The 4,564-nt window shown below is 39.1% G+C and overlaps 1 non-coding gene across 1 annotated transcript; it reads right to left on the bottom strand.

Moving 5' to 3' along the window:
• Positions 1-3,725: 3,725 nt before the first annotated feature.
• Positions 3,726-3,831, bottom strand: LOC118526687 (U6 spliceosomal RNA). The gene has a single exon (XR_004912726.1). It is a non-coding gene; the product is annotated as a U6 spliceosomal RNA (small nuclear RNA).
• Positions 3,832-4,564: the final 733 nt, after the last annotated feature.

Genomic DNA, 4,564 nt, shown 5'->3' with positions numbered 1-4,564 from the left:
TCTCTTCAATTCCTGATCTACTCACTCTCTGGTAGAAAGTTCCTCAATTCACATCTCCTTGTCTTCAGACTCTTCTATATTTGTACCTAGCTTTGTCTTCTTCCCATTCATTCATTCTTGTGTTGTTGATTTTAGCTGTTCTGACAGGTGTGAGGTGATATCTCATTGTAGTTTTGATTTGTATTCCCCCAATGGGTGATGCTGAGCATCCAATTCACTCATTCTTATACTCAATTTCTATTCATTGAAAATTTCCATTGAGTTAGGAGCACTAGGAGTTAAATATACAATGATGAACAGGGTGGCCAACTTATAATCTAATGAAAAAAGTAAAAATAAAACAGTCAAGGAAACAAGATAGAGATTGCAATATGCAATAGATGCTATGAAGGAGGCAGAGTAATTTCATAGCTTGGTAAAAAGTAACATGGGCTGTGAGTGCTTACATTAAAATAATGGTCAATGAAGAGATGACATTTTAAGCTGACTCCAGAAGCATACACAAGACAGAGACCTGCAAACAGCTTAGTGAAGAGAGCTTCAAACAGAAAGAACAGTAAGGGCTGAGGTAGGAAAGAGCGCGCTCACGCACGTGTGTGTGTGTGTGTGTGTGTGTGTGTGTGTGTGTGTGTGTGTTTGGCCATCATAAATCTGTTTTGTTTTGTTTTGTTTTAGATTTTATTTAATTCAAGTTAGTTCATATATAGTGTATCATTAGTTTCAGGGGTAGAATTTAGTGATTCATCAGTTGCATATAACACCAGTGTTCATTACATTAAATGCCCTCTTTAATGCCCATTACCCAGTTACCCCATCCCCCCACCCCAAGCCCCTCCATCAGACAGAGAAGGAGGCAAACCATAAGTGACACTTAACTATAGGGAACAAACTGAGAGTTGCTGAAAAGCTTGTGTTTTAATAACTAAAAGAAGGCTGACGATGGCTAGAACTTGGTTAGAAAGAGGAAGAGTGGTGTGAGTGAGGTCAGAAAGATGAACAAGCCAAATCGTACAAAAATTTCTAGGCCAAGGAACAGAACTGGCCCAGGTCAGAGACGGAGCAGGTCAAAACTCCCATGTTGATCAGAAGGCAATTCTAACAGTTTAGGTGAACAGTAGGCAAACTATATAATTCATGAGACTGCCACATGTTTTTGTAACTGAAGTCGTATTGAAATACAGCCGACAGTGACTTGCAGGCACCATGCCTATGACTGTTTTCATGCTATAATGACAGTATTGAATAATTTTGACAGGGACCATAGAGTCTTCAAAGCAAAAATATTTACCATCTAGTCCTTTACAGAAGAAGTCTGCCAACCCCTTGCCTAGATGAGAGAGATGACATGGATGGGGAGGATATCAAATGGAGATGTAGAGATGTTGGAAGATTATGAATATACTTTGTAGATGCAACCTTCTCCACATGCTGATGGATTGGATGCAGGCAAAGAAAGTTCAAGAATTACTCCTAGTTGTTTGATGGAAACAAGAGAGTGTATAGTAATACTATTTACTGAGAGGCAAAAGACTGGAGAAGGAACATGTTTAGATGGTTGTGGAATTAGGAATTCTCTTTAAGACATATAGAGTTTGAAATGCCTGTGACATATCCAAGTGGAAGTATCAAGGAGGAAGTTGTACAGGAGTGTGAAACTCAGAGAAGTGGTCTGTGCTGGAGCTTTTGTGTGAGTAACATCAGCATGAAGAATGACTTGTGGAACCTACCTAGTGAGAGAGCTAAGAAGTCATGGTCTAGAAAAGTGGCTCAAGGACTCTAATATTTAGTGGTCTCCCATCTGAGAGTATTTGTCCTCACATTCAAGTCGTTTCCTTTTTTCTGCATTTCTGATCCCTTCTTATCTCCAGGTTTTGGCTCAGTACTTTATATATATTTTCTATCATCCGTATAACAGGCCTGCAAAACAAATGCTATTATGCTTTGTGTACATATAAGGAAAACACAGTTCCAGACAGCTTAATCATCTTGCTACATATCTTGTAAGTGGTAGTTTCTGATTCCAAGGCCCATGACCTTTCCCTTTGCCACATTGCTTCCCAAAGTCTTTAGGCCATATTTGGTGGGATGTGGCTAGAGAGTGCTGTCAGCTATCACTTCTTGCTGTTCACCCCCTCCTGGAGTGCAATCTGCTTTACATTATATATAAAAACTTCACAAAACTGGCCCTTTTCAGAGACCTATTCAAAGAGACCTCATGCAGACTCTCCTGTGATTCTAATATTTTGCTAAAGGCAATGATGTCATTAGTTACAGATAACAAATAACAATTTAAGCAAAAAAAGACATGCATTAAAAAGATACTGAGAGGTTCATACAATTTCCAACAAGGCCAAAGAACCAGTCTCAAAAGATACACATCAAGAAAAATGTCCAAAACCACATAGCAGAACCAGGCTGGTGCAGACAGCACAAGCTTCCCTCGATGGTCATGAACACCGCAGTTTGCATTACTCCTACACACTTGCAATGCTGGGCAGCGGATGCTTTCATGAGAACTGCTGCAGCTGAAACAAGACGTAGCCACCATCACTGCCACTGTCCATTGCTGGAGTTACCCTATCCTCCTAGAGGAGTCTAGATGGGTCTCACTACAGATATTTTCTTCAGTAAGTGCTGAAACCTATCAGGGCTTCTGATAACATCTCCTGAGACATCTATTTAAATGCATGAGAAACCTCACTGAGGAGACAAAGGAGGATTTTCCCTATTTTTCATCATCTGCTGGCACCCAGCATCTTAATTACAAATACTAATTTTGTAGCAAGCCAAAAAATTCATCTTGCTTGGCATGGGGGACAGCTTTTTGGCCAGCCTTAGGTAGACAATTAATAGTATCATACTCAACAGATATTCATGTGCTTTTTTTCAGAATTATTTTTCAATTGGTAAGGCATTTGGATTGTGGGATCCTATAACTCTCTGACCAACTGTTAGCCAACAATTCTACAACAGATGGCTTTAGGTCACTAATCTTAAATAAAGCAATTATCCAATGTTTATTCTAATACTTCCATAGTCATTTAACGTTTCGATGTCATTTGCCTTGTGAATAGCCAACATTCATTTCATGTAGAGACAGTACAGTAACCCTAGCCATGAATTCCCCTTTGATACATTCTACTATCCACAGATCATTTAGCTTTCATCAATTAAAAGCTATTTGGACTCAATTCGTGGGCTCTTCTAAAAAAGATCCTCAAAGTAGGTGAGGTAACTGGTTTTTACTAGACTACTCTTGTGATAATGTACTAGGACCTTGGAGAGGATAAAAATAGCCCTATCGATGTCACTATTACTATAGTTCATGTTGGATTCCCATGTGATATAGCATTCATATGATCCATTCTTCTATTGTTATAATATCACATTTTTAAAATTGAAGTATGATTAGCATACAGTTAGTTATACTAATTATATGAATTTCAGGTATATGATATAATTATTTAACAATTCTATACATTACTTAGTGCTCATCTAGATAAGTGTATTCTTAATCCCCTTTAAAAAATATGGAATCCTGGGACGCCTGGGTGGCTCAGTCGGTTAAGCATCTGCCTTCAGCTCAGGTCATGATCCAAGGGTCCTGGGATCGAGTGCCACATCGGGCTCCCTGCTTAGCTGGGAGACTGCTTCTCCCTCTCCCTCTGCCTTCCACTCCCCTGCTTGTGCTCTCTCTCTCTCTGTCAAATAAATAAAATCTTTAAAAAAATATGGAATACTTCATGAATTTCATGTCCTTCTTGCACAGGGGCCATGTTAATCTTCTCTGTATTGTTCCAAATTTAGTTTATGTGCTGCTGAAGTGAGCACTGCAATCTCACAATTTAATCAAAGAATTTCAATCTCTCCATAATGTACCCTAGATTGGAAAAGCACCAGTACTCAAACAACAAAGACCTACTTTTGTTATTTAATGCATTTATTTCATAGACATTATTGATCACCAACTGTATGAGGGGAAAGGCTATTGTTATAACCTTAAGTGATAGGAAGGGCAGATAGTAATCAGAAAAAGGTCTTAGAAATTTGCCTTTCTTCTACCCTGTTTATTTGCTAATTGATAGAGGCTTATCAGTTAGAGAATAGACTTTAGCACTTCAAAGTCTAGTTTGCCATTAAGAGACTAAATCTCTATATATTTCTATCCCTATGGCCCTTCTCTGGTTCTGAGAGGTCTTTTCTTAGTTCCAAGCAATTCTCCTCTGGTGGTAGCAGTTACCTCATGGTGGTAGCAGAGATGCAAGAATGCCACTGGGACCTTGGTCTTTCAAGGACTGAGGATATGTAAACTCTACTTGGGGAAGGAATGCTGGCTAGCCACAAACCCCAACGCTTTTAATGTGGAAGGCATGATTTCAACATGCTGTCATGACCACATTAGTGTCCATAACCAAGGTATGAGCTGAGATTCCAGGAATGTCTTTATAATCTTCTCCTTTTGTCCCTATTTTAAACCTTGAATACCACTTCCCTATCTTGCTTCTCCCAAATTTTAGTTACTGCCACCAAAAATTAGGGTGATGGGGTGGTCACTCAGCATTCT

Source organism: Halichoerus grypus, chromosome 3 (genome assembly GCF_964656455.1).
Source record: "Halichoerus grypus chromosome 3, mHalGry1.hap1.1, whole genome shotgun sequence".
NCBI lineage: Eukaryota > Metazoa > Chordata > Mammalia > Carnivora > Phocidae > Halichoerus > Halichoerus grypus.
Note: the sequence above shows the minus strand (reverse complement) of the source record. Positions and strands in the feature narration are given on the sequence as shown.